Source organism: Dendropsophus ebraccatus, chromosome 11 (genome assembly GCF_027789765.1).
Source record: "Dendropsophus ebraccatus isolate aDenEbr1 chromosome 11, aDenEbr1.pat, whole genome shotgun sequence".
Lineage (NCBI taxonomy): Eukaryota > Metazoa > Chordata > Amphibia > Anura > Hylidae > Dendropsophus > Dendropsophus ebraccatus.
In genome coordinates, this window is record NC_091464.1 from 48,246,463 (window position 1) to 48,267,570 (window position 21,108).

The following is a 21,108-nucleotide window of genomic DNA, read 5'->3' on the forward strand; positions in this document are numbered from 1 at the left end:
CTACAAATCCCTCACGGGATATCTCTTGGGACAGTCACCAGTGACCTGTCTGAGCTCAGATTACAGCTGTCACCCAGCTCCGTGCCTGTAATCCTCTGTATCTGCTTTCTGCTGCCGGCTAACTCCCTCCTTCCTCCTCCCCCCTCCCCTCTCCCTAGAGCAGACAGGTGACATCTCCTGCAACAAGTCACAATTTTCAGATTTTTCAGAGTGGATGAAAAAAAGGAAGGAGGGGGGGACCTGGGAAAAGGCTTTTTACATGCAGATAATGGCAGATTTGGCTAATAAACCCAATTACAAAGTTTCTTAAAATCGCCTGGACTATTGATTTCTGCAAAAAAAAAAAAAAATACGACAGTGACTCTTTAATGTCTTTGAGAGGCCAAGAAAGAGTTGAAGCTGATTGAACATCACTGGAAAGACCCAAAAATGGCTCCACCAACAACCCACATCGAACCTCACAGAATCCAAAAGGATCTGCAGAGAACTGATAAACCACATTTGATTTCAGATGAAAATATTTGCCACATTAATCATTAAATTGCTTCTCCTGTGAGTTTTTAAGAAGGCCAACTAGACCTGAATTTCAAATAAACCATGAACAAGAAGCTTTCAGATGTTTGAGAGAGGATACTATGTGGGCCACTCATCTTGGTTTCACCCCTGAGTTTTATATGTTCATTACAATTTGGTCAATAAGAAAAACATGTTGCACATTCTGACAAAGCAAACAATGACTTCTCTTGTGTGATTTCTTTTATGTTTACTAAAATGCAATTTATTACTAACACATTTCCCATATTCTAAACATGGTTTCTCTTTTGTGCGAGTTCTTGGATGATCCATAGATTCGATTTTTGGTTAAAACATTATCCACATACTGTATATGGAATTGGCTTCTTTGTTGTGTGATATTTCATGTGCCCCTCAAGACTTGGCTTATTAGTGAAACACTTCCCACATTCAGGACATGAAAATGGCTTTTCTCCTGTATGAATTCTCAGATGTCTAGCAAGATTTGATTTCATGGTAAAAGATTCCCCACATTCCAAGCACACAAAGGGTTTCTCTCCTGTGTGAATTCTTTGATGATTGAGAAGATGTGATTTCACAGTAAAACATTTCCCACATTCCAAGCATGAAAGTGGCTTCTCTCCTGTATGAGTTCTTTGATGTTCCACAAGATATACTTTCATACGAAATGATTTTCCACATTCTGAACATAAATATGGTTTCTCTCCTGTGTGAATTCTTTGATGCCTAACAAGATTTGATTTTGCAGTAAAACATTTCCCACATTCCAAGCATATAAATGGCTTCTCTTTAGTGTGAATCCTCCAATGCCTAACAAGATTTCTTTTGTTACAAAAATATTTCCCACATTCTGAGCATGAAAATGTCTTTTCTCCTTTGTGAATTTTTTGTTGATTCACAAGACTTGAGTTTTCTGTAAAAGATTTTTCACATTCTAAATAGGACAATGGCCTCTCATCTGTTTGAGTTCTCTTTTGTGTGGCGAGATTGGATTCATTTTCACCACAATCGGATTGTCCAAAAAGACTATGTCCGTTTCCTTTTTTGCCAATCTGTGATTGATCTTTCTCTGCTTTATAACACTGATCTAAAAGGTGGTGCCCAGGGGAACAGTCTTCACCTAGGGGGGACAAAAAAAACAAAAAAAAAAAAACAACTTTAATGATAAAAATGTATACAATGAGCAATGCACAATACATTAAACAAATCAAGATAATAGGTTTTTTTTTTTTTTTTAGTATGAAGTGAAGCTACGTGTTTGTAACATGTATTCAGCCATAAAAAAAACAAAAAAACAAAAACAAAGACAACAACCTCCAAAATTATTTTGATAAGATAACCTGAGACCAATTTATTTTATTAACTTCTAGCACTGATTCACTTACAGCTCTGTTGTATTGTTTATATGGCCCCTCTTAATTCCAATAATTTTCTTTCAGAAGGGGGAAGGGCCCTAAATTTGCCGATTTTCCATAGAAATACATGTATTTGGCAGAACTCAAAGACCTTCTATAAGTTCAAATGTAAACTTGCAGCTCCGCTGCTCATTGATCTTGATTAGATTGATCTGAAAGGACCGATCCATTATACACCCATGCTGATGCTGCATGATAAGGTTATTATCATTGAAATACGTAGGATAGCATCTCTGTTTTACCCTGAAGAGAGATTAAACCTACAGGCTTATAATTTTCAGTAATATTTTTGGTCACTTTTAATACTAGAATCATAATTGGTAAGTGCAACTCATGTGGAACAAACACAATTATTAATTTAATATTTTAAAAAAATGGGGATCTTGTTTAAATTGTGCCGTAACATGAAATTAAAAAATAAATAAAATAAAAAGGAAAAGGAAATTGTATTTACTGAAAATGATAAGTGTTGTATATCAACAGCTTGTATAGAGATTTAGAAGTTGTTGCTTTATTTTTATTTTTTAGATGCCCAGGCTCAAGATATATGATGGGAGGAGATCAGCAATAAACTATACAATATATAAATCTCCTCCATTATAAAAGTAAACTATTTCAAGTAATATTGTCTGCAACATGTAACAGAATAAAGCACAAGATCTATGGAAGGCTCTCACCATTCGCTAACACTGATATGGAGGTCTCATCTCCATTTGTTGTTCCTTCATTACTTTCCTGCACAGATCCCACAATATGGACCTGAGAAAAAAGGGAAGAAGGTTAAATACCTCCTAAAACACAGGTGTCAAACTTAGGGCCCTCCAGCTGTTGCAAAATTAAAATTTCCATCATGCCTGTGAAGCCAAAGCAAAGGCACTATTGTAATAGTTTTGCAACAAGTAGAGGGCCATGATCTTGAAACCCCCGTCCTAAAAGAAACATCAATCTGTACTAAAAGCATCTCATCAAATGGTGATCAAACAGGATCCACATGCCCCGGGATTGAAAATTTTTTGTAGTCAGTCACTAATCACTCTTTTCCTTTGTGAGGACCTTGCTATAAAAATATGCTTAAGGTCCCTATACACCTTATTGTTTTATGGCCATACACACCAATCCTGGTGGGTTTTGCTGCTGCTATAAAGTGTGTAGGGCTCTCCTGACTGACCACAGACAGATGATGCCGGTGGAGAAAGGGGTCAAGTACATGCCAAAAGTGATTTAAAAAAAAATCACTTTGTTCTAGGGTTTAACCCTCCCCCATATAGAACACAGGAACACCCAGCAATGCTGAATGTTCCCATTTACAAGGAGGACTTCATCAGCCAAGAGAGATAACTGATGGACTCACAATTGTTTGGTTGTCATTTATTGAAGGTGTATGGCCAGTTTTACATTATTTTTAGTACTTTATTATATAATCAAACAGTTTTAGGGTACAAAAACACACCGTATACGCAGCGTATTTTCTGCTGCATCAGATTAGATCTAAATAACTGAACACCGCATCAAATCTGCACCATCAAATCTGCTGCGTATACGGTGTGTGTGTTTGTATCCTTAATATTTTCCCCCATTAGATGTCCCTTTTAAAAACGAAATTAATTCCATAGTTTTGAATCTTTTCCCATAATGGACGCTAAACTAAAGGGTATAAAGGAGCCGAATTATGACCCATGACTTTTTCTGTATATGACTGTATTCTGTTAGGCTCAAAAGCAGCTGAAGCATATATTACTATATATACTACTCATGGAGAAGATCAGTAGGAAGCTGCGTTACATCAATCCATAGAGGATTTGTAGACATCTCAACTTCATGTACCTGAAGATCCAGTGGGACCTCTTCCTCTTCTTCTTTAAAATCCTGGTGATCTAGAGGACTAGGGAGTCTGTCTGGAGAATTTCGAATGGATCCGTCTTTACAAAATAAATACAAATAAATAAATACACTGCATATGTTAATTGGTGAATCTAGAAGTTGGACAAACCTGTTTTTTTTCTCTATTAAGGATGGCCTCCTCTTACCTGGTGATGTGAGGGACTGGTCATCATCCTCTACCTTGACAATCTTGTACAGAACTTTCTGTTCTTCTAAATACTCCCACTCCTCCATGGAGATGTACACAGTGACGTCCTGACACCTTATAGGAACCTGAGATAATGATATAATTATCCTCCAGACACCTTGGTGTTATTGTATAATGTTCCAGCATTCCCAGCAGCATGGCTCACCTCTCCAGTCAGCAGCTCAGTGATCCTGGAGGTAAGTTCTAGGATCTTCTGCTCATGTATCAGTGACTGAGGTGAAGGCTCGGTGATGGGGCTCTGGGTCCTGCTCCAGCCTCCTGACCTGACACCAGGGGGCGTCACACACTACTGTGTAATCCTGTGTATGGTGACACTGATCACTACAGAGTCTAACAATCCTTCATCGCCATTTATAGAAATTATACTGTTTGTAGGATGAGGTCTTATATCCATGAAGTCATTTGATGTCTGCTCTTGTTTCTCCTTCGTGGGCCATTTACAAAAAAAGACCATCGTCTTTCAAAGAAAACTGAAGCTGCGAGAGTCCTAATAAGATATATAAAGAAAACTTTTTTAGACAACCATCCAAAATAGGTAATCCTTTATGGCGGTGGTCTTTTCAAACAAGATGGAAAGCATGCATACTGTTTCTAAAAATATAAGTCCTAGTTACAGTTAGGACCTCCAGCGTTGTGATAGAATGGCTAGAATGGCTATACTGTAGCTAGAGTCTTGGACAAGTCTCCTGAAACCCAACGCCTGTACCATCTCCCTCTTGCTGCGTCATAACTGACAGCGTCATTTAAATGCCATTAAAAGCCTCTGTTGGTGGTCTAGTGGCCAGCCTGGCTTCCTACGATACGATTGTGGAAAGGCGATCTGTTACTATTACCGATCCAGTCCGTGATGCTGGTCCTGGCCCGGCAATCACAAGAGGCCATTTCCCCATTTTCCTAACAAAAACAAAACATATTTGCTATTGCAGAACTTTTAACCCCTTAAGGACCAAGGCAAATTTTATGAATATGACCTGTGTCACTTTATTAATTGATAACTTGGGAATGCTTTTACCTAACCGGCTGATTCTGAGATAGTTTTCTTGTGACATATTGTACTTTAGATTTCTGGTAAATTGGAGTCGATACTTATAACAAATCTTTATGGGGGGAAAAAAAAACAAAAAATTTAATTTTTCCAACTTTGAAACCTTTCTTCTTGTACAGAAAATGGTTATGCCACATAAATTATATATTAAATAGCATTAGCAATATGTCTACTTCATGTTGGCGGCATTTATTAAACTTTCTTTCCATTTTTTTAGACAATATGAAGCTCAAAACTTTAGCAGCAATTTTCCCGATTTTTACAAAAATTTCAAAATCAGATTTTTTTAGGGACCTGTTCAGGTTTGAAGTGTATTTGAGGAGACTGCATGTTAGAAAGCCCCACAAAGCACCCCATTTCAGAAACTGCACCCCCCAAACTATGCAAAAGCATATCCAGAAAGTGTATTAACCCTTTAAGTGAGTCACAGAAATAAAAGCTAAGGGCCACATGTATCACCTGGCGAATGGATGATTTTCGGCGGAAAGTGCCGATTTGCGTCTTTTTTTAAGCAAAAATGGCGGATTTGCGAATAAAATATTCGCAAATCGGCCCTTTCCGCCGAGTACGCCAGGGGGCGGAAAAGGGGCGGAGAGTGGGCGGAACAGAGGGCGCGGACTCAGAGTCCGCGCGATTAATCATCCGTTCCGCCAAAATGTACGCCGAAAACCTACTCCAGTCCTCAGCTGGCGTAGGTTTTCGGCGGTGCGCAACGGCGCACACGGGATTTATGTAGAGGCAGTCCGCCTCTACATAAATCTCCGTAGCGCCGGAGCAGCGGGGGCATTTTTACGTCCGGCGTAAAAAACGCCGGACTTAATAAATGCCTCCCTAAGTGTGTAAGAAAATTGAAAATTTTAATTTTCGGTGCAGAACTTTTATTGTAATCCAATATCTTTCATAATTATAAGCATATTAGCAGAGAAATGCACCCCAATATTAATTACTCCATCTCTGCAGTTTATAAAAATACCCCAAATGTGGTCCTATTGCGCTATTTGACACAACCACAAGCCTCGGAAAAAAAGGAGCGCCTAGTGAATTTCAATGCCTCCGTTATATTTGGTAATTTTTGACTGTACCACTTCAGGTTGGCAGAGACTCTGGGGTGCCAAAACATAAAAGACACCCCGAAAGGGACACCATTTACAAAACTACACCCCTCGAGGAATTTAACAAGGGGTGCGATGAGAATATGGACCCCACAGGTGTTTCACAGATTTTCAGAACAATGTGGCGTGAAAAGGAAAAATTAAATTTTTTACACTAAAACATTGTTCTAGCCTTTAATTTTTATAAGGGTATAAAAAAAAAGAAAAAAACAAACACAAAACGTGTATCGCAGTTTCTCCTGAGTACGGAAATACCCCACATGTGGACATAAAGTGCCAAGCGGGCGCTGGACGATCCTCCAAAGGGAAGGAGCGCCAATTGGCTTTTGGAAGCTGGGCTATGTTTCAAGGGCTATGTTGCATTAAGAAAGCCCCCATACAGCCAAGACAGTGGAAATCCCCCACCAGTGACCCCATTCTGGAAACTACACCCCTCAAGGAATCTAACAAGGGGTGCAGTGAGCATATGGACCCCACTGGTGACAGGCACAAATGTAGAACAATGTGACGTAAAAGTGAAAATTTTCATTTTTTCACTTTCATGGCACAAATATGCCTGTCATCAAGGGGTCCATATCCTCACTGCACCCATTGTTACATTCCTTGAGGGTTGTAGTTTCCAGAATGTGGTCACTTGTGGGGGGTTTCCACTGTTTTAGCAGTACGGGGGCTTGTAAATGCAACATGGCATTCATCATCCATTCTAGCCAAATCCAGCCTCCAAAATCCAAAGGTCTGGCCAGTGTCTCTGCAGTGTTTTTTGCATGTAAGGTTGAAAAGGAGAGGAGTCCATCAAATTCAACCTGTGTTGATCCAGAGGAAGGCAAAAAACCCTCGTGAGGCAGACGACAGTAGCCTCGTCACAGGGAAAAAAGTTTGTTCCCAACTCCAAAATGGCAATCAGAATAATCCCTGGATCAACATGACCCCTGAAATATGAATAAGGGAAAGAATTTAGAAAATTTAGAACTCTAATGATAAGTGGTAAGCCTTAAAGCAATCCTTTATGCAGAGGCCGGGATGATCAGGACAGGTATCACACTGGAAAATGGTGTCCTTTCTGATCCTCCTATTACGGCACACTCTGCACTTCTTCTGGGATCTCTCCTTTTTTCCCAGTGTGGGAGACTTCATCTGGAAAATGTTGCCCTGGTACGATATGGGGTCCTTCATATCCAGAAGCGCTTGCGCCCTCTCCATGGCTGCTAAATATTAGGGCTAAATATTTTCTCTTCAGATTTTTCCGGATCATGCCACAAGCTGTAGTAGCTCAGGCAGCGAGGGACTGCAAGAGGGGGATGCTGGTAGAAAACTTATTCATGTACAGGTGGTAACCTTTATCCAGCAGTAGGAAGATCAGTTCCCAATCTTCCCACTATCTCCTAGGATGGAGGGGCATTCTGGGGATTGGATTTTGGTGTCCATTCCAGTGTAAATCTGTAAATGTATCCTGAGGCCCATGTGCAGCGGAGCCCCCAAAATATTTTCATTCCACTGCATCAACAGGGGTCCACGCCATGGGCCAAGCAAAAGAAGAGAAGGGGTTCATGGCTAGAAATTGGTGCGCGTACAAGTTTGTTTGTGCCACTACCAAATTTATAAGGTCATCAGAGAAATAGATCTTGAAAAAGTCTATTTTTCTGAGGCTCGTGGGGTTAGTTCGGATTACTGCCCATGCTACAAACCCAGGAATCTGGGGCTCATAATTTTGGGGGCTTGGGTCGAGATGGGAAGACGTGTCTGTGGGGCAGCTTGAGGCGTTCTCCTGGGACGCCTATGTGGAAATTAATCATCACTGGATGATGATGATGAAGAATGGAGGAAAAGACGATCCTCACTGGCTTTTTCAATGTCGGAGGCAATAAAAGCGTATGCCTCCTTCGCCAAAAACACCCTGCGGGCCATTTTTGGTGATTGGTATATGGGGTATGTAAGTGTCTATTGTAGTGTAGTGGTGTAAAACATTATTTCGAGTAGTATAATGTAATGTAGTGGTTTTTACAGTAAGAAAAAAACCTACGCCAAAAAAAGGAGTTGCTGATAAATGCCGCACTTATGTGCGGTACTTATCAGCAGACAGTGGCGGTGGGATGTAGGTTTTTTTTTTTTGTGTTTTTTTTTAACCAGGAAGGGGGGGCGGAACCCTACGCCAAAAAAGAGGAGTTGCTGATCAGCGGCGCACTTACGTGAAAAAAAAAGAAAAATGAAAAAAATGGGGGGGGAATTCCTGCAAACACCCCATTTTGTATTATATACACTAATCAGCTGCTAGGGTCAGTAGAAAGACCCTGGACGAAGCTGGTCAGAAAAAGCCTAAGTAAGATGACAGGGATGAAGAGGACGACGAGGGACCACCGGATCTTTGCTCCGGACGCCTGGATCAGGAGAGTATGGTGCACTACCTAGCTGAGGGGTGCAGACCTAGGTAACACATTTATTTTTTACACGTCGCTGTGACATATAACACTAATGGTGATTGGTGCTGTGTCGGAAAGCACCAATCGCCATTGCTTTCCGGGTTACCGATGACCGGGAAAGCTCTACTTGGGTCCCACGTGCTCTAACTTCAGAGCGGCCTGTCAGCTGACAGGCCACGGCGGTCCCAGCCTGTGAGCGGCCTAGAGTGCGGGGGACCCAGGGAGAAGCGGACCGCAGGAGCAGCCCTGGAGCGCAGATAGGTAAAGTACTGTATATGGTTCGGTAACAATGTCCTTGCAGCCCTTGCTAAACGATTATCGGGCCGTGTAATAGGCTTAGTAAATGAGCGCCGATCTAGCAGATCGGTGCTCATTTATGGTTATTATCGGGCTTCCATCGGCACGTGTAATACCACCCTAAGGGTACTTATGTTTAGAGGACATTTCCTGCTGGGGTCGGGGTTTTAAATGTCGCATGACAATGTTTTAAAGTTTAACTTGTGTAGGTTCCTCTGCATTTTATTGCTAGAAGACTGGCTGCCCATACAGACAAGCAAACAGCACTCGAGGAAGAGGGTTTCCTTTTCGCCACCTTAAAAAAAAAGATTCACCTTCTCCCACCACAATGAAGACCTCTGGTCCATAGGGATTCCCTCATCCCCTCCAGCATAAAGTCCCATGTGAAAATATCACTCTCCTCAGCACCTGCAGCATACAACCCCATGTAAAAGTATATCTCCCGCCTGTCTTAGCTTTCACCAATATACAGTCTCACGTTAGAAAAAAAAAATCACCCCCTAGAAAAAAAAAAATCACCCCCTCGAATATACAGCCCTATATAAAAATATAACTCTCCTCTCACTCAGCAGCCCCTCCCCTCTTCATACAGTCCCATGTAACCATACAGCACCCCCCTCCTCCTCATGCAGTCCCATGTAACCATACAGCAGCCCTTTCCCCTCATGCAGTCTCATATAATCATACAGCAGCCCTTTCCCCTCATGCAGTCCCATGTAACCATACAGCAGCCCTTTCCCCTCATGCAGTCCCATGTAACCATACAGCAACCCCCTCCTCTCCTCATACAGTCCCATATAACCATGCAGCAGCCCCCTCCCCTCATACAGTCCCATATAATCATACAGCACCCCCTCCTCTCCTCATACAGTCCCATATAATCATACAGCACCCCCCTCCTCCTCATGCAGTCCCATGTAACCATACACCCCCCTCCTCCCCATGCAGTCCCATGTAACCATACACCCCCCTCCTCCCCATGCAGTCCCATGTAACCATACAGCAGCCCTTTCCCCTCATGCAGTCTCATATAATCATACAGCAGCCCTTTCCCCTCATGCAGTCCCATGTAACCATACAGCAGCCCCCTCCTCTCCTCATACAGTCCCATATAACCATGCAGCAGCCCCCTCCCCTCATACAGTCCCATATAATCATACAGCACCCCCTCCTCTCCTCATACAGTCCCATATAATCATACAGCACCCCCCTCCTCCTCATGCAGTCCCATGTAACCATACACCCCCCTCCTCCCCATACAGTCCCATGTAACCATACACCCCCCCTCCTCCCCATACAGTCCCATGTAACCATACACCCCCCCTCCTCCCTATGCAGTCCCATGTAAACATACAGCAGCCCTTTCCCCTCATGCAGTCTCATATAATCATACAGCACCCCCTCCTCTCCTCATACAGTCCCATATAATCATACAGCACCCCCCTCCTCCTCATACAGTCCCATATAACCATACACCCCCCCCTCCTCCCCATGCAGTCCCATGTAACCATACACCCCCCTCCTCCCCATGCAGTCCCATGTAACCATACAGCAGCCCTTTCCCCTCATGCAGTCTCATATAATCATACAGCAGCCCTTTCCCCTCATGCAGTCCCATGTAACCATACAGCAGCCCCCTCCTCTCCTCATACAGTCCCATATAACCATGCAGCAGCCCCCTCCTCTCCTCATACAGTCCCATATAACCATACAGCAGCCCCCTCCTCTCCTCATACAGTCCCATGTAACCATACACCCCCCTCCTCCCCATGCAACCATACACCCCCTCCTCTCCTCATACAGTCCCATGTAACCATACAGCAGCCCCCTCCTCTCCTCATACAGTCCCATGTAACCATACAGCAGCCCCCTCCTCTCCTCATACAGTCCCATATAACCATGCAGCAGCCCCCTCCCCTCACATAGAGCCAGGCTTGGTGTTGTTGTACCTCACAGTCCCCGGCTCCCCTCCTGCATGTCTCTCGGCTTCCTGTAAGGTAGAGGATATAATCGAGAAGCTGCTGATAGCGGTGACGTCACAGTGAGGGCGGGGCCTCCGGGTACAGAGCTAAAACAGGAAGTAAAGCAGCTATGTGTCCTATATACACCGGCTGCAGGGGGACATGGGACTGTATGGAGCTGAGGAGGGGGTGATGTATTAGAGAAGTTATAGTTACATGGGGCTGTATGTTAGAGGAGGGGAGTGATGTAATTTGCATGGAACTGTAACATCTCTATAGGTCTTTAACCCCTTCCTTACCGGCCAATTTTTATTTTCGCTTCCTTAGGGGGGAGATTTATCAAACATGGTGTAAAGTAAAACTGGCTCAGTTGCCCCTAGTAACCAATCAGATTCCACCTTTCATTTTTCAAAGTGTCTGTGAGGAATGAAAGGTGGAATCTGATTGGTTGTTAGGGGCAACTGAGCCAGTTTCACTTTACACCATGTTTGATAAATCTCCCTAAGTGTTTAAAAGGCCATAGCGCTTGCATTTTTTCACCTACAGACCCACATGAGCCAGTGGCGTAGCTACCATAGAGGCAGGGTAGACAGTTGCTATGGGGCCTGTGCAGGAGGGGGGCCTGGGGGAGCATGTGTCCTTCTGCTTAACTCTTTGTGTATTGCAGTGTGAGTGACCCAATGTTTACTTGCATGCTTTAACACAAAAAAGGGTTAACAAAAAGACAGATCTCTGCTTCACTGCTCTGATAACATCTGACCTCTGTTATCCAGCTTTGCAATCAAGTAGGAAAGGAAAATGTGCAGAGGTAAGGGGTTATCAGTGCACCAGCAGTTAGGGGACAAACCCACACACCGTATACGCAGCAGATACGCAACAAATACGCAACAGATTTGATGGTGTGTTCAGTTATTTAGATCTAATCTGCTGCGTATTTGCTGCGTATCGCAGCAGTAAATATGCTGCATATACGGTGTGATGGTTTATACAAAAGCAGATTTTTGACGCTGTTTGCCCTATGGTAAAACTGACATGTCATCTATATTCCTTAAGTCAGTACGCAAAGGTCAGGTACCGTAACCTCTTGTAGGGTAAAACCCAGCGGTCACTATAAACTATAGAATCACAAACTTCTCTAAACCACAGTAGGTTTAGTCAAATAAAATATAACCTTTATTAATATCCTCTAAAGTAAGTTGATCCACAAATCATAGATGAATAAGACAAACCTATTAGTGTTGGTACAAATCCTTGGTGCCAAGAGTAGGCGCCAGTCCACAGGCCCTTCTTGCTGAGAGGTTATTGGTAGTGGGAGGGGAAGGTGCAATCTATTTCTAGTCCCAGTTGTCTCTGTCCCTCTTGGGGTGCCCACCTCCTTAACAGGGTGGCCCCAACCACAATGGCAGTCCCTCTGCTATAATAAGTACTCAGGAGAAAATAACAAAGAAAATGAGTCAATATAGTGACATATACAAAATGTGCCTATATATATATATATATATATATATATATATATATATATATATATATATATATATATATATATTATATACACATACATACAAACTAATTGTTCTTAGGACACTGTGCATATATATATATATATATATATATATATATATATATATATATATATATATATATATATATATATATATATAGTGACAATCTGGGGGTTACTCACTCGCTGGGATCGCCATCTCCTGGGTCCGAGACGGTTGGCACATCACATATTGCAGTCCAGTCAGCGCTGTATGCTTTATACTGACCACAGTCAGCTTTATTTATCAGTTCAAAACATAAGACTCAAGCAACACTTTGCAAAAATAAAATAAAACCTTGGCTGTCTAGCCACTGACTACACCACAGCTTCCCTAGCTGTCACTTATGAGCCTAATGCTCAATGTCACCAGCTCCACTGGTCTCACCCAGACTTCTGGTCTGCAGCTCCCACAGGCCTAGCACTGCCTGTGTTCTCCCACCCTGGGAGCCATCACCTGGGAAGCTCTGAGGTCTCTAATAGAGCTCCACCAGGTGGTTTTCAGAGCCTTATTAGCTCTAGGGCTGGAGTGGAGTATCTGGACCAGGAGCTCCACCTGAACTCCAATTCCCACTCCAGAGGCATAGAACTGTAAAGGCAGCGAACGATCAAACGACAAGCGTGCAATCGTTCATTTTGATCTTTCAACAAGTTCTCAAATCGTCGTTGATCGTTCGCAAAATATTTGCAGATTGTTCCGTGTGAACAGTTGTTCGCCGATTTAACCAATGTGTGATATAGGCTTAAAGGGGTTGTCCGGCGATAAAAAATTATTCACAGAATAACACACATTACAAAGTTATACAACTTTGTAATGTATGTTATGTCTGTGAATGGCCCCCTTCCCCGTGTCCCACCGCCCCCCACCCGTGTATCCGGAAGTGTGGTGCGCTATACATACCTGTCACGTGCCAACCACGGTCTCCGATCCTCAGCAGTGACGTCTTCTTCGGGCACAGTTATGCTCAGCCAATCGCGGCTGAGCTTCGGATGACGCTGCAGAGGACGGCCAGCACTCGGGAAGATCCGCTGGCCGCCCGAAGAAGACGTCACTGCTGAGGATCGGAGACCGTGGTCGGCACGTGACAGGTATGTATAGCGCACCACACTTCCGGGTACACGGGTGGGGGTGGTGGGACACGGGAAAGGGGGCCATTCACAGACATAACATACATTACAAAGTTGTATAACTTTGTAATGTGTGTTATTCTGTGAATAATTTTTTATCGCCGGACAACCCCTTTAAGTGATCGCAAAACGAATGAAAATGGCTTCTCTCCTGTGTGAGATTTGATTTCTTCGTAAAACATTTCCTACATTCCACGCATGACAGTAGCTTCTCTCTTGTGTGAATTCTCTGATGTTTCACAAGACGTGAATCTGACCGCTGATATCTCTTGCTATCCTAATAAACCCCAGAGAATGAATGGTGTGCTTCATCAATTTAGGGGAATGGTGGGATTTGTCCTTAGTTCTTGGGATTGGGACCCAGCTAATCTGCCTGGTCGACGTCAATTTCCCTGCTGAGCAGATATGCAAATGAGCCAAGGTGAAGCACAGGAGGCGGGCCCGGCACATGCTATTCCTCTTAACCTCCTCCCCCCGCCCATGACACGCGCCACTGACCCTCATCATCCACTCCTCAGTACTGCCTCTTATGTTTGTATGTCAGGTCCTACATCCCAGTGTGATGACAGGGTGGCCGGGATGTAAACAGGAGGCGGGGCTGTGCGGCATACTGTAGGACCTGCTGTAGTAATATAAGAGGCGGTATTGAGGCGTGGATGATAAGAGTCAGCAGCGTGTCACAGGTGGGGGGAGGAGATGAAGAGGAATAGCAAGCGCCGGGCCAGCCTCCTGTGCTTCACCCCCGCTCATTTGCATATCTGTTCTGCGGGGAAATTAATGGCGACCTGGCAGGGGAAAGAAAAATGCTACACCACCATAGTCTGCATGTCACCGCCGACAGATTGGTATGTATATTGCAAAATTAGTGGTCTGATGGTACATCCTCTTTAAGAGAGAAATAAAACTTTTCACTGAGCTCACAAATTAAAAATATTTTCTAATGACAGGGACACTTTAAAGACTGGCCAGTACTACATGGGTAATGATTAAGCACTTTTTTAAGGGGTATTTTCTCTACAAACAGTTATAACCAGCAAATTAGCGGGGTCCCAATCCCAAAAACTAAGGAAAAATCCCACCACTCCCCTAAATTCATGGAGCACACCATTCATTCTCTGGGGTTTATCAGGATAGCAAGAGATCCCAGCGGTCAGATTCAGAACAATCTGCTATTTATCCATTGTACCAAGGATAGGGGATCCTTTTTTCTTCATGTGACAATTCCTCTTGTAATACTTGGTACCATCATAGCCTATGGCATGGGTCTCAAACTCGCGGCCCTCCAGCTGTTGCAAAACTACCATTCCCATCATGCCTGGGACAGCCAAAGCAAGCTTTGGCTGTCCCAGGCATGATGGGAATTGTAGTTTTGCAACAGCTGGAGGGCCACGAGTTTGAGACCCGTGGCCTATGGCCTTGCATTGTCGCAGCGGATTTTCATTCCATTGTGAGAATGTAGAGACAGTGCTTACCAGCCCCTGCTCCCTCATTGTTCTCCTCTACAATGCTCACTTACGGCCGCTCAGCCAATCATTGGCTGTAGCAAGACAGTGCACTGATTGGCTCAGCAGGGACCTGTTATTGCATCATTTCTGTGAACAAGCTGAAGTACTGCAATGAAACTCCAATATAGCCTTAATTGCAATGCAGAGTTTTGCACAATCAGTGAAGCTGCAGCAGCTGCTTCTTTCACTCCTTGCCTGCTCAGGTGTAGACTGGAGAGGCTGGTCAGAGATGGTGAATTACTCAGGGGATTGGGGGATCCAGCCAAGCCTCCTGTGACATCACGCCCTGCCCCCTGTCTGCATCATCAGCCTGATCTCAGCAAACACACACAATGTGAGACAGAGGCATGGAATATTTGTCTCCTAAGGGGGTTAGCAGACGGAGCAGGAGACAATGTGGATCGGCACAGAGGCCATTTTTCTTCACTTCCTGGATTCTATTAGCTACCAGTGTGGCAGAACCGTACAGATATGGTAATACATTATATAGACAAATCTATATAACTTTTAATGTACTTTTAATAGAAAAACAGTTTTCCTTATGTGGAGTTCCCCTTTAAGTAATACATCTTGGGATGAGAGTTTTAATTAAAACTATCTAAATGACAGGATCTGAACAACACGGGACAACGCATGACTGAAAAAGTGGAGTCCAATTTCTGACTAGATGCTTGCAGACATCTGGACAAAACCGGACTACCACCTAGTCATTTACTGTGTCACTGATGTAAAACATTTTGAACATTTATAGTGTTATGAAAAAACTTTGATAGGTGCATCTTTTGGTGTTAATTTTATATTTTCTCCGTAATGAATACTGAGGCTATAAGTTTTAACCACATGAGGTTTTTCAGGTGTCAGGGGTTTTGCACTACCCACAAGCATGTGTCAGCGAACATTACAGAACATTTACATACAGTATAACATAATTTTAGGGAGAACTTGAAGATCAGAGCAGGCAAAAAATTTTCTGGATAAATACTGCACGACTACAGTTTCTTCTCTGAGTGAGTTCTCAAATGTTTTGTAAGACTTGATTTATGAGTAAAACATCTACCGCATACTGTACACGAATATGGCTTCTCTCCTGTGTGAGTTCTCAGATGTTCCACAAGGCTTGATTTTTCAGTAAAACAGTTCCCACATTCAGGACATTTAAATGGTTTCTCCCCTGTGTGAGTCTTTAGATGACCAATAAGAGTTGTTTTATAGGTAAAACATCTTCCACATTCTGGGCAAGAATATTGCTTTTCTCCTGTGTGAATTATCTGATGCCTAAGAAGACCAGAACTCTGGCTAAAACATTTTCCACATTCTAAACATATATATGGCTTCTTCCCTGTGTGAACTCTCTGATGTTTGTCAAGACCTGATTTCAGGCTAAAACATTTCTCACATTCTGAACATGAAAAGGGCTTTTCTCCTGTGTGAGTTATCTGATGCTTAACAAGACTCGATTTCAAACCAAAACATTTCCCACATTCTGTACATGCAAATGGCCTCTCCCCTGTGTGAATTCTCTGATGTTTCAAAAGGTCTGATCTCATACTAAAACATCTCCCACAATCTGAACATGAATTTGGCTTTTCCCCTGTGTGAGTGTTCATGTGTTTAGCAATATATGATCGATCAGTGAAACATTTTCCACATTCTGCACAAGAAAATGGCTTCTCTCCTGTGTGAGTTCTTTGATGTTTAACTAGACCAGATTTGAGGCGGAAACATTTTCCACATTCTGCACATGAATAGGGTCTCTCCCCTGTGTGAGTTTTCTTATGTTTGTAAAGATCTGATCTCATAGTAAAACATCTTCCACATTCCAAACAAGAATATGGCTTCTCTCCTGTGTGAGTCCTTTGATGTTCACAAAGATTTGATTTATACTTAAAGCATTTGCCACATACTGTACATGAATACGGCTTTTCCTCTGTGTGACTTTTCTGATGATCAACAAGAATTGATTTCCAACTGAAACACTTCCCACATTCGGCACATGAAAATGGCTTCTCTACTGTGTGAGTTTTCTGATGTTTAAAAAGACATGAGTTTTGACTAAAACATTTCCCACATTTTGAACATGAAAATGGATTATTCTCTACGTGAGTTTTTTGAGGTATTTCAAGATGAGATTTCTTTTCAAAATGTTCCGCAGACATTTCAAAAATTTCTCCTGGTCTGTGTGATTGATTATCTTTGACATTATAATAATGAGATAAAAAGAAATGCCCATGGGAGCCTCTTATCCAGTCTTCACCTAAACAAAAGAAACAGAATTTCTTCCTAATTAAACCTGATATTTTATAATTTTATGTGAAAACTTTAAACACAGAGCAAGAAGATTTAATGAAACCTATCACCATGAACATAATACCTAAGCTATCAGCATCATGTTATAGAGGAGAACAAGCTGAGCAGCATAGAACACTGTGTAGAAGAAACATTGAGGCCTGTAACAGTAAAAGCATGTTGTTGGTCAAGTGGGTTGTCCTTATTTGGACCACTATTCATAGCAATGGCTACACCTTGTCCCTGTAAAGGCCCTATTCCACGGAACGATTATCGTTCATAAACTCGCTCCAACGACCGCTTGTTAATCGTTCCATGGAATAGCTCTAAACGAGCAAATGACAACTGCAAAATCGTTGGTGAGTCGTTCAAAATTGATTTTCAGCATGTCGAAAAAAATTGTTGGTCTTTGAAAGATAATTCGCTAATCTGTTCGTAAAATTGGAAATCTTTCAGTCGGTCGTAAAAAGGTTTAAAAAAGTAGATGTGTCGTATGGTCATTATCACCCAGGCGAACGTTCTAAACGACCATGTAACGACCTCAAAATAATCGTTACACTTCAAAAATCGTTCACGATCCCACGTGTGTTATGTGTTATCGTTTGCTAAAAAAAAATCGTTTAGTGATTGTTAACGAGCGGTCATTGGAGCGGGTTTATGAACGATAATCGTTCCGTGGAATAGGGACTTAAGAGGTCCCAGAACAATGACCTTAACGCCTAGCACACATCTATGCAGCTGCAAAGCAGGTAAAAAGTTTTAGGTAATCTCAATCTGCAATTTTTTAGGACATCATAAACAAAAAAAAATTATAAAAGATTCTTACCATTCTCTGACACTGTTAAACAGGAATCAGTGGGCTTGAAAACCCCGTAACTTTCCTGCAGGGATCCCACAGTGATGACCTAAAGGGAAGAAAAACAAAAAAGAGCTTTAGTTTATCTTATAACCAAAATCTCCCTAGAAGGCTTGAACCAGTTTGTCCTAAAAGGAGGAGGATCTCCTCTAGGGGCGATCAGACAGCATCAGCAGTCAGCCAGGTATATTACATATACACAGCAATGTGTATCTTATTATGTCACATGAAATGATGGGAGCCGATCCTGAAGTGGACAACTGTGCTCACTAACATTATTCACCAACATCACAGCTTTTACAGTGCCATGCTTGACATGGGGTGTGGCTTATCAGGAAATGGGCTTGACTCACTGCAAGGGGGATGTGGCCTTAATGGAGCAAAAAACACATTTTGGGGCACATTTATTAACATACGCCCCTGGCATACGCCACAGAGAAGGCGCAGATTTGCCTCTTTCCGTGGCATACAATAGCCGCATCCACTGCTCGTCTGATGAGCGGCCAGGAGGTTGGGGGGGGAGGGGGTGCAACAATGTGGTAGGAGGTGTGGCCTCCTCCCATGCCTAATTCATCCCCACTTGCATTTGTTGCGCAATGTCTCCGCCAAGCACAGAGCTGGCATGCTTCCGTTTTGCAAAAAAACGGATGCCTTCGTGTGCATTAGTTTAGATCCGTTTTTCCATTGACTTCCTCTGATTCACAAAACTGAGCTGACAACTGCATTCTTCACTTTATTGCAGCCATACTGAGCCCTGCACAAGAGACTTACCAGTTTGTTTATTCGCTGTAGAGGATTCTAACATCCCCCAGAGAGGATTGGTGATAGGAGTTAGACTCCTACGCTGAATTGTATCAAGCTGCATGTTTTTAATACAGAGGATCCCAGCATCCCTCAACCCTAAAAGATGATTGGGGTGATACTCCTGTTATGAACTGGGACATTTTACTATTATTTATTTACACTGCTTTTTATTGATTTAGAGCTGCTATTGTTGTCTGTTATTTGTACATAATATTTTTATTTCATTATTTTATTCAGATTAAATGTTGACTATTAAGTAAATTGTAGAGTTTCTATCTATGGTTAGAGTTTTTTGGCTTTGAGGACAGAAGTCTGGCTTTGTTTCTAACTTGTAATTGATAGACACATTGGGAGGGATCTACTAAGGATACGACAGGAAGAAGGTGCAGATTCGCCCCTTCTCCCTGGCGTACGATGGGCAGGCTGGCAGAGCTTGGGGGTGTGTGATAAGGTGGGGAGGAGGTGTGGCCTCCTCCCGCGCTTAATTTATCATCATTTACGTCTGCTGGTAGGTGCAAATCATGACGCAAATCCACACCTGCTGAAAGCATCCGGCGCCCAGCCGACACCTGGTAGCACCTGCGGGCGCCCAGCCGTCCGGATTCATTAAGAGCTGTGCGCCTGTTAGTGAATCCTGCCAGAGAAAAGGGGGCGAAGCGGGGCCGGTCTTCGTAAATCCCCCCTATTAGGCATTGTGTCCCGGTCTGTTTCACCTCGGCAGTAGACCATTCTAGGTGAGCTGCACATGATATCAGGCTTAATCAAAAACTGATTTTTACTGTATCTCCACCACTGCTGGAGGAGATTTTAAAGAATCTTCATTACATCAATCTATAAAGGATTTGCAGAAATCTCAGCTTCATGTACCTTATAATCCAGTGGGATATCTTCCTCCTCTTCCTTCTTACAATCCTGGGGATATAGAGGACCGGGACATCTCTCTGGTGGATTTCTACTACTGGATCCATCTATAGGAAATAATCACAGTGACTGAATACATTGTATATATGTGATGATCAGATGATGGGGGATCCAGGAGATCCATAACCCTAGTGTTTCCTCTCCTCTTACCTGGTGATGTGAGGGACTGCTGATCCTCCATCATGACATCCTTGTACAGATCCTTGTGTCCTTCTAAATACTCCCACTCCTCCATGGAGAAATAGACAGAGACATCCTGACACCTTATAGGAACCTGGCACAGACAATGATACAATTATCCTCCAGACCCCTCACCCCTTGGTGTTATTGTATAATGTCCAAGCATTCCCAGCAGCATTGCTCACCTCTCCAGTCAGCAGATCAGTGATCCTGGAGGTAAGTTCTAGAATCTTCTGCTCATGTATCAGTGACTGAGGTGGAGGCTCGGTGATGGGGCTCTGGGTCCTGCTCCAGCCTCCTGACCTGACACCAGGGGGCGTCACACACTCTCCAGACACCTTCTTCACTACTGTGTAATCCTGTGTATGGTGACACTGATCACTACAGAGAGTCTAACAATCCTTCCCCTCCAGTCATTTACCTGCTTTACTAATAGAGATACAAGGGACGTCATGTGAGACTCTCACCTCTCCAGTTATCCAGTAGATTATCTCTAGGGTGAGGTCTAATATCCTTCCAGCCATGTGTTCTCTCTCCTTCTCTATCCTTGGTGGGTCACTGATGAAAAGGACCATTGTCTTTCAAAGAAATCTTCAGCTGTGTCCTGGAGCTAAGGACTTGAAGAAAAACAAAGATTGGGGGCTATATCGCATCTTACATAAAGTATAATGTCTCAGTAATTGGGAAAAACTGTATATAGGACTGATATCAGCATACAATAAAAGTTGAAAAGTTTGCATTTCGTGTTCAGCATTGTAAACTGTGTTCTCTAATTACTATGTGCTCTGTTACATGGTCTGATATGGTGCTGTCAAGGACAAAAGGAAACGCCGATCAGCCAGATTATTGCTCAATCACAGTGCCTTGAGAAGGCATGATAAACCGCTAAGCAGGGCCGCAGGAATGATCACTGTACCTTTTGTGTGGCCACAGGTAGATGTGCGGCTGATGGCTATAAATTTTGAACGCGCACAAACGATGCGATCAGCTGAGGGGTGGGTGTTTTCCTCGACTGATA

The 21,108-nt window shown here is 43.0% G+C and overlaps 1 pseudogene; it reads right to left on the reverse strand.

Annotated features, from left to right (window-relative positions):
* Positions 1-682: 682 nt before the first annotated feature.
* Positions 683-20,665, reverse strand: LOC138767391 (zinc finger protein 420-like; annotated as a pseudogene).
* Positions 20,666-21,108: the final 443 nt, after the last annotated feature.